We start from the raw sequence: 10,334 nt of genomic DNA, 5'->3' as shown, positions 1-10,334 counted from the left end.
TCTCCTTCTCCAGCCTTCAGTGCCTTTTCGGGTTGCAACATCCCCCCCCCCCCCACAGCATCTCCTTCATCAGCTGGCCATGTCTGCCAGGGCAGTAGCTCGCAGGAGGTAGGCAGGTGGCCCCATCTGGCTCCCCCTTCCCTGCTGAGAGCTGCCTCAGGTACTGCCTGCTCAGTGAGGATGCAAGGGGGCAGCAGGCGGGCAGTCTCCCCAAGGGCTGGGCAGGTGGCAGGAGGCCTCCACCAAGGTGCTGGAGGGTTTCCAGTGTCTGATGCACTGTTCCCCGATTAACTGACCAGGCACCTTGCCTGTGCTGCGCCCCTGGAAAGGCAGCTGTGCTGTAGGCAGCCTTCCAGCACCACCCTTTTCCCTGCAGGTGACTGTGGGGAACAACACCATGCCTGGAGCAGCAAGACTTCCTCTCTTCATTCACTTTCCACCTTCACTTCTCTGAACCACTGTCTCTCCTTTCCTTTCCTTTCCTTTCCTTTCCTTTCCTTTCCTTTCCTTTCCTTTCCTTTCCTTTCCTTTCCTTTCCTTTCCTTTCCTTTCCTTTCCTCTCTCTCTCTTTCTCTCCAACTTTTCCTCTTAAGAATAGTGGACTCTAATATGGAGAACTAGGTCCAATTCCCCACTCTTTTACATGAGTGGTAGACTCTAATCTGGATTTCCCCCTCGCTCCCACACTTGAAGCCTGCTGGATGACCTTGGGCTAATCATAGTTCTCTGAGAACTCTCTCAGTTCCACCTACCTCACAAAGTGACTGTTGTGGGGAGAGGAAGAGAAGGAGATTGTAAGACACTTTGAGACTCCTTACAGTTGAGAAAAGCAGGGTACAAATCCAAACTTAGTTGTTACACACGTTTCCCTTGCTGTTTGTTTATGGTTACAAATCCAAACTCTTCTTTTTCTTCTTCAAGATGCTCTTGAGAGTTTCTCAGGACTCCTGTTCTGCTCCTTTGTCTTCAGATTTCAGAGCTACTTCCACTGATGAGTTCAATTCATTACTACTTGTTTCTTAGCCGTGACATACCAGAAGCAATCTTTAATCACTTCTTGTTTCCCTGGTATTTGGGGGGGCGGGGGGAAGGCCGAGGGAAGGTGGCATAGCCTGATCTCATCAGATCTCAGAAGTGAAGCAGGGTGAGACCTCAGAAGGGAGGCAAATCACCTCTGATTCTCACATGCCTTGGAAGTCTCTTGCTTGAGTTACCGTTAAGTCAGCTGCAAGTTGATGGCACTGAACATACACACACGAGAGGGCAGTGCTTTAAATTGTACTTAACTGTCTCTTTATTTCTTTTGTTCCATTCTTCTTTCTTTGTTGTGTAACATCTGATTATCATTTAATTGTTTATTTAAACATTAATACTCCACTGTTCTCCCTAGGTGAGACCTAAAGTCTGTAATCCTAAAGATATAAGTACCATTGAATAAAATGGGCCTTGCTTCTGAGTACACCAGCTTAGATTTATTTATGACTGGGCTGAGCACACAAGAGGTTTTTGGTGGAGCTGCAAATGCTGTCTCCTGGTCTGAGGCACATGGCAGTCCATTTCTTATCAGCTCGAGCTTTGCATGTCTCCTTGGCCTTTTCTAGCACGTGAACTATGCCCTGCCAGGACTGCTGGATCTTTTCCAGCTAGTCTCTTGAGTCCCCAGGGGTCCCAGCAGAGTCTCTTAACTCAGGGGAAGGCTCCCTTCCTGTCCACATATCGATTTGAATGATGAATGTCCCCTGCTTTGATGAACTGCATTGTTGTATGCAAACTCTGCAGATGGCAATAAGTCCACCCAATCATCTTGATGATAATTAATGTAACATCTTAGTTATTGCTTCAGTACCTGGTTCACCTTCTCCATTTGTCCATCCATCTGTGGATAGTAGGTGGGCTTAGCCCTTACTCCACTCTCAGAATTTTCGAAAAGCACCTCCAAAACTTGGACACGAACTGTGTACCCGATCAAAAATTATTTTGGTAGAGATTGAATGAAGGTGGTAGATCTGTTGGACAAATAGCTGGGCCAACTTCTGAGCTGTAAGAACCTGCCTACATGGCACAAAGTGGGCTTACTTCGAGAAGGTGTCAGTGACTATCCAAATGACAGTCTTCCCATGACTGGGGGGCAAGACTGTAATAGCATCCAAGGAAATAATTGACCAATGCTCCTGAGGTATCTCTTGTGGTTTTAATAATTCATGGGGTTAATTTTTCCTTCTCTGAATCCTCATCAAACTGCCACATGAAGAAACTGTGCTGACTGAAGGTTCTCATCTTTTTTTTATTTGCATCATTTGTGATGTAGTATAATTCCAATCTTATTTCTACCTCAATTTCTGCAGCATGTCTTTCTCATATTAGATTTCCAGGAGATTTTGATTTACTATTTTTTGGATTTTCTGTTTTCTTTTTCATGTAGCTGTTGTAAGCTCCATAAAATGACATTACAGGACACTGACATGAGAAATAAACTTTATTTAAAATTATCGAGCCTTATAGTAACTGAAAAATGGCTTCTGCCCTGACGTAGGTTTTACAAACCTACTGGCCATCCCCAAAACTACTTCCCGCCATGCATTCATTCACAGGACTCTCTGGTTCCCCTTATCACCACTCAGATGTATCTTCAGTTCTCTTGCTATGGTGAAATGACCACTGTACATAGTATCCTATCCTGAGGCACGTCTGATGCTGTTAATATCTTGGAAAGTGAATTGAAGAGGCATCCAAATTGTGAATGCTGTGCATGTAGCATGGAGGCATCTAGACAAAATGTGAAGTCTCAAGTGCTGAAGTATCACAGCAGAGAGAAGATGAGGAGTAATAACGGCCCTAGATTATCTCACCTGCTTTAGACTGCAGTCCTAAGAACATATCCCTGGGATCCTTGTCACTGAACCAAATGGGAGTTACTTCTGTGTAGGCATGCATACAGCCTGCTCCCTGCATCTATTTGTAATGCTGCCCTACACCACTCTAAGCTCAATCAAATCAGTGGATAGACTAAAATATCTCTGCATAGGATTTCACTATTAGTGGTTGGGATCAAATGGTACTTGAGCTTACTTGGCTATGACAGTAATACACTAGCTATGGCAAATCTATCATGGCTAAATCCCCCTCAAAGAATTGCAGCAATTAAAAAAGAGGCCAGCTGGTAGTTACTGCTCATAATAGGCCTTAATAGATTTGAGAAGGCAGGTCACTTTCTGCCAGTCTACTTGTGGCAACAGATGGTGAAAGAAATCCATGCCAGCCAGTTTCTAAAATATTTATTGTGGTTTTATAGATTATCTCCAGCCATTCTACAGACAAATTCATATGTTGATTTATGTACTCAGGTATGGAAAATATTGAAGTGTGAAGGGCAAATGATGCTAGAGTTGTCATCAATTTTGGATTGTGTGCATGAGTGTAAAAAGGAAGGGTTAACTGCACAAAATCTAATTGCCATGTCTGTCTTAAAGGCAGCCAGACTTTGTGATTTAACTGCATATTTACCATTCAAAATTGATAGCACTTCACGTGCGTTTTGTTAAATATTTAAATAGGCAGAAATTCATAGCTTTGTTCATCTCTGCCATCTCTGTACTGGGAAAAATAGTGGGATTCTGCCTGTCAAGAAGCTCTTAAAAGCACAACAGTCATGCCAAAAAAAGATGGCAACCATATTTGTGAGTCATCTTAAATTGTCATGGTTCCAAAACCTGCTATATTGGGCTAGGGAGCATAACATGACTGACTGACTAAATTCGGTAGGGATTTGCTTCTAAGGAAAAATACACAGAATTGGGCTGTTAATGTTTCAAATTTGAAAGGAACTGATGAAATAGTTCTTGCTCTGCTGTCCCTGTAGTGACTGTAACAGTCCTGAAAAAAGACTTCATGCAGCATGAGACAGGTGTTGCAATTTTCCGAGAGAGGAGAAGTTCCTTTCAGGTTTTGAAGATTACAAACCTCAAATAGAACAGTTAAGCCCTGTTTCCCCTCTCTTCAATGAAATCTCTCTGGCCTATGGACACCAACAGTCTTTCTCATCTATCATTCTGTTTAGAGAAGCAGCCAATCAAACACATGTGGGAGGGAATTCTATACACTGAGTATAAAGGCAATACCCCTTCTCTAGGGTTGCCAACAACACAGACAAACATGTCTTGCCCTTTTAATGGAACCTTTATAGAAACAGGCAGTTGAAGCATTTAATGGCATGGAGGTAAATAACATCAGCTGGTAAATTTATACACCGCCCAGAGCCCTTAGGGGGTGAGCGGGTTATTAAGTTGAATGAATGAATGAATGAATGAATGAATGAATGAATGAATGAATGAATGAATGAATGATGATGATGATGATGATGATAACAACAACAACAACTCCTGCTAGACTTCTGATAGACAAAATGATAATGGAGAACTGCAAGAATCGAAGAATAAATCTGCATATGGTCTGGATTGATTACAAGACGGCATTTGACTCACTGCCCCATAGTTGGATCATCAAATGCTTGGCGTCAGCAAAAACATTCGAGTATTCACTGAAAAAGCGATGAGACAGTGGAAAACTGAACTGACAGTCGGAAATGAAAACTTTGGAACAGTCAACATTAAGCGAGGAATTTTCCAAGGTGATTCACTATCACCTTTACTGTTTATCATTGCCATGATCCCACTAACAGTAATTTTAAAGAAAACAAAGTTGGGCTATCAAATGGCCAAAGACTCAGAAAAAATCTCACATTTGCTGTACATGGATGATTTGAAGTTGTATAGGAAATGAGACACAGAAATCCAGTCACTAGCAAACACAGTCTGAATATTCAGCACAGATATTTCAATGGAGTTTGGCCTGGAAAAGTGTGCTACTGTGGCAATAAAGAGGGGCAAGATCACCAAGAGTGATGGGATTGAAATGCCTGATGGCCAACTCATCAAATGCAACCAAGAGGCAGCTTATAAATACCTGGGCATTTTGCAGTTGGATAACATGAAGCACGGGCAAGTGAAGACTGTTGTCAGCAGAGAGTACACCCAGAGGGTCAGGAAAATTTTGAAATCTAAATTAAATGGTGGGAATACCATCAAGGCCATCAACACCTGGGCCATACCTGTCATCAGGTACACTGCGGGAATCATCAACTGGACACAGGCTGAGTTGGATGAATTGGATAGAAAAACTTGGAAGCTTATGACAATGCACCATGCTTTACACCCACACAGTGATACTGATAGATTATACCTTCCCCGGAGATCTGGTGGCAGAGGCTTACTGCAAGTACAGCAAACAGTGGAAGAGGAGAAGCATGCACTGGCCGATTATGTGAAGGAAAGTCAAGAACAGGCATTGATTGAAGTGAAGAACAGACATTTGCTGAAGACCCAGAAAACCAAACAAGAATACAAAATGATTAAAATGAGGACTGAAAGCTGGCACAACAAAGCACTGCATGGCCAATTTCTGGAGAAAATTAAGGACAAGGTGGACAACAAAAAGACCTGGCTGTGGTTAACAACTGGTACTCTGAAAAACGAAACTGAATCCCTGATTTTAGCTGCTCAAGAGCAAGCCATTAGAACAAATTCGATTAAGGGCAAAATCGAAAAATCCTTGGGGCGATGGACTCTGCAGATTGTGCAAAGTAGCTGCGGCAACTGTAGATCATGTCCTCAGCTGCTGCACAAAGATTGCCCAGACTGAGTACAAACAGAGACACAACTCAGTGGCCAAGATGATCCATTGGAATTTATGCAAGAATTACAACATAAGAACAGCTAAGAACTGGTGGGAACATTGTCCAGATAAAGTAATGGAAAATGAGAAGGTCAAGATCCTGTGGGACTTTCGAATCCAAACGGACAAAGTGTTGAAACACAATACACCAGACATCACCATGATCGAGGACAAGAAAGTGACCATCATCATCATAGCAGTCCCTGGTGTCAGCAGGGTCACTGAAAAAGAACACGAGAAGGTCACTAGATACCACGATTTGAAAATTGAGCTTCACCGCCTATGGCACAAACCAGCTGAGGTCGTCCCAGTGGTAATCGGCACGCTGGGCACCATCCCGAAAACACTAGGGCAGCACTTGAAACATCTTCGAATTGACAAAATTAACATCTGTCAAATTCAGAAGGCAGCCCTGCTGGGATCCGCACGAATACTACGCCAATACATTACAACTTCCTAGGCCTCTGGGTGAGGCTCGAATTCTAATGAAGGCCAACAACCAGCTAAAGATCTGGCAGCTGTGAAATCTACAATAATAATAATAATAATAATAATAATAATAATAATAATAATAATAATAATAATAATAATAATAATAATAATAATAATAATAATAAATTGTACCCCATCAAGCCTCTCTTAAGAGGACAGTGGTTTACTGCCTGTGAACAAGGAGGCTCCATTTAACTTTCATTGCTATTTCCCTTTAACTATCTGAGGACCCCCAAGGAACTGAGGAATTCCCTCCCAATGCCATCCTCTCCCTCCAGGTTACTTTAAGTTTCTAGGGGCTTAAATAAGAAAAAATCCCCACCACCAAAATTCCCCAAATTACTCCTCCCCAATCCCTAAAGTGCACCCAGTATTCTGACAGCAAGTAACATACTTTGTCACTATCAATTTGGGTTAAGGGAATCTTCTAGAATTCAGAATATAATATTTTTCTGCCTAGAAAATTTCCTGAGTATGCAAAAACCCTAACTTCCCCTGCAAATGTACTTTCACTGTCTCCATGATAGGCATTTGAACATAAAGTCTGCCATTTAAAAGAGCTAAATAAATAACAGAGAAAGAGGAATAAATAATTCAGAAAATCCCCCATGTACTCCTCTATGATATTTTATGCTTCGAAACGCAAGAAGGGCCATTTACCTGTCATCTATTTTGTTCTGTGTAACTAATTTTCATCTGCTGTCACCATTCTGAGCCTGAGCATGTTCAATCCAGTTGTACTAGAATAGGATCTGGAGATCACAGTCACAGTAAAATTAATTTCTCCCCAAGCATACCTTGCAGCATGTAATTCAATAAGAGATGTAAATGTAGCTATGTGTTTGATCATATTTTCTTCTATATTCCTGTTGGGGTGGATGGAAAATACAACATCACCCTCCAAAAATACTTTCTTTACATGACCAAATAATTTAATGCATGAAAAATTGCATGTATTAAACATTAAATATTATGTACATACTAGATTGTGTTGTAGTCCAAATGTCTGTTGGAATGCACTGAGATGCAGAAAGGTCATTGGAATGCACTGGAATAGGGTAGATGAGATTGCAATCTTAATGAAAGCACTTCCTTCAACAAATCCTCTTTGTCTGACTAACAGTGCAATCCAATGTAATTATTTATCAGGGCATGTCTATGCCATCCCCTCCCCCCACCCCCAAAGGAACCAAAGTTGCTTATAGAAATTTCCAAGGAACAAAATAACTGATTACAATGATAAAAAATCCCAAGCAGCTGACTCCCAGAGGCCCCAGGATAACAAAAGCAAAAAGCTTTTGGCTTGTGTCTCTGACCACCCCCAGGTTTAAGTACCTGCAAGAATAAACATTAACAAGCAGGGGAGAAAGCTGACTCAGCCCAGAAGATATTTAGCTGCTGCTTCCAAGTTGCAAGTTGGTGATTTCAGTCCAAGTTTAGTATGAAACTTGCTAACTGACAGATAATTGTGTAATTAGGAAAATATGTGTGTGCTACATGGTGGAATGGGTCAGTTCAAATGCACTGAAACAGTTTTTGGACATCACAACATCAATGTATTTCACACCTCTCCCAATACCTTGTTTTCTTGACTAACTATGCTTGTTTGTTCACATGTTTCTGCCCCTGTCCCTTTCTATGTTTTCCTTTCAACTTTCCTTTGATGCTAGCCTGACAGAGAGAATGATAGTGCTACCCCAAAAATGTTCTCCCAGGAGTCAGCCTCCCTGCAGAATTCTGAATTAGATTTGCTTAGGGTTGATCCATGTGTGACCACAGGTCACCAAGTCAGTTCCCATGACAGTGTGAAGACTTGAAACTGGCTCTCCCAGATTGTAGTGCAACATAATATCTAATCACTACAACAGGGTTTGGCTAATTTTTTGGGGGAAGGATCTCAGTAAATGGGAGAATAATTGTAGCATGTTGTATGTAAGGGCTTACTTGTCACAGTTTTTAAGCTTCATGATTATGTAATCCTTCAATTAAAGATAACCTGGTAAGCAACCAAGTCCCTTTGTTAAACTTTCTTCAGGTCATTCTGAAGCAACCAGTGCTTCCCAGTAACATTCTTTGTCATTCCTTTCCTGTCTCCCAACACAAAGCTGACACTAGAAAATATGCTTTCTACTTAAAGCAACAGAAATTATACAAATGATAGAATAAATAATTTGAAAAGGAAGACAATCACTATAATAAAGAACATAAAAATTATTAATAAACAAAAGAACCAAATCTGAAAACAAGTTCATCACACACCAGTATGTCTGATACGTGATACCGGTATACTACTATAAATTCAGTTATTAGTGTGCGTGAGTTGTTTTGCCAGAATGACATCATCTTAAACTGTATTCAAAATGCACCATTTCAGTGATTAATTTTCTACTGAAGCACAGAGTATTTAGAATAATAGAATTGGAAGAAACCATAAGAAGCATCCAGTCCAACCCACCATGCAGGAACACACAATCAAAGTGCTCCAAGCAGATGGCCATCCAGCTTCTGTTTAAAAATCGCCAAAGAAGGAGACTCCACCACCCTTTGAAGCAGCATATTCCATTGTTGAGCAGCCCTTACTGTAAGGAAGCCCTTCTTAATGGTTAGGTGGAATCTCTTTTTTCATAATTTGAATCCATTACTCTGTGTCCTAGTCACTAGAGTTGCAAAAAACAAGCTTGCTTCCTCTTCAATATGACATCCCTGTCATGTCACCTCTTAATCTTCTCTTCTCCAGAGGAAACATATCTAGCTTCCTAAGTCTGTCCTCATAGGGCATGGATTCCAGACCTTTTACCATTTTGTTCGCCATCCTTTGAACTCATTCTAGCTTGTCAATATCCTTCTTGAATTATGATGCCCAAAACTGGACACAATATTCCAAGTGAGGTCTGACCAATACTGACTAAAGTGGTACTAATACTTCCCTTGATCTAGACACTATACTCCTATTGATGCAGTCTAAAACCACATTGGCTTTCTTAGCTGCCACATCACACTGTTGACTCATGTTCAGCTTGTGGTCTACTACGACTCCCAGATCCCATTTGCATGTACTGTTGTCAAGCTAGGTGTTGCCCATCCTATATCTGTACATTTTATTTTTTTCTCCCTGACATTTCTCCCCATTGAAATTCATTTTGTTAGTTTTGGCGCAGCAATGTCAAGGTAATTTTAAATTCTGATCCTGTTGTCTGGCGTATTAATTGCCCCTCCTAATTTGGTGTCATCTGCAAATTTGATTAGCATGCCCTCTATTCCATCATCCAAGTCACTGGTAAAAATCTTGAATAGCACTGGGCCCAGGGCAGAACCCTGTAGTACCCCACTGATCATTTCTCTCCAGGATGACAGTGAGCCATTGGTGAGCACCATTTGGGTTCAGTTGAACAACAGCATTGTGTAGCCCACATTTTACTTGCTTTTTTACAAGAATATCATGGGGGACATTATCGAAGCCTTACTGAAATCAAGGTATGCTACACCCACAGCATTCCCTTCATCTACCAAGCTTGTCACTCTATCCAAAAAAGGAGATAAGACTTGTTTTTAAGAAACCCATGTTGATTTTTACTGATGACATTTCTTTCTGATTAAATATTGTTTGATGTTCTGTTTGAGAATCTTTGCTTCTATTGATGTCAGTTAGACTAGGCAGTAATTGGGATGTTGTGTGGTTTCTGGGCTGTATGGCCATATTTAGTAGCATTATTAGGAGAAAATGCTAGTAGAACACGGCCATACACCCTGGAAACCACATAACACCCCAGTGATTCAGGCCGTGAAAGCTTTGACAATACATTGGGCAGTAATTGTTTGGAACTTCTTTTTTCCCACTTTTTGAAGATGGATACAACATTTGCCCTCCTCCAGTCTGCTGGGGTTACTCCTGTTCTCCAGGAATTCTCAAAGATTAATGCCAGTGGTTTTGAGATCACTTCTGCCAGTTCTTTTAATACCCTAGGATTTAGGGAGACTTGAATTCATTAAGAGTGGCCAGTACTCTCTCTTTATTCTGTGGTGGGTTTCCCTTACTGCATCACCTGCTCCATTTCCCCAAGGTTGAGTATCATTTTCCTTTTGGGAGAAGATTGAGACAAAGAAGCCACTGG

The sequence above is a fragment of the Sphaerodactylus townsendi genome, linkage group LG05 (assembly GCF_021028975.2).
Source record: "Sphaerodactylus townsendi isolate TG3544 linkage group LG05, MPM_Stown_v2.3, whole genome shotgun sequence".
Lineage (NCBI taxonomy): Eukaryota > Metazoa > Chordata > Lepidosauria > Squamata > Sphaerodactylidae > Sphaerodactylus > Sphaerodactylus townsendi.
This window is presented reverse-complemented; position numbering follows the sequence as displayed.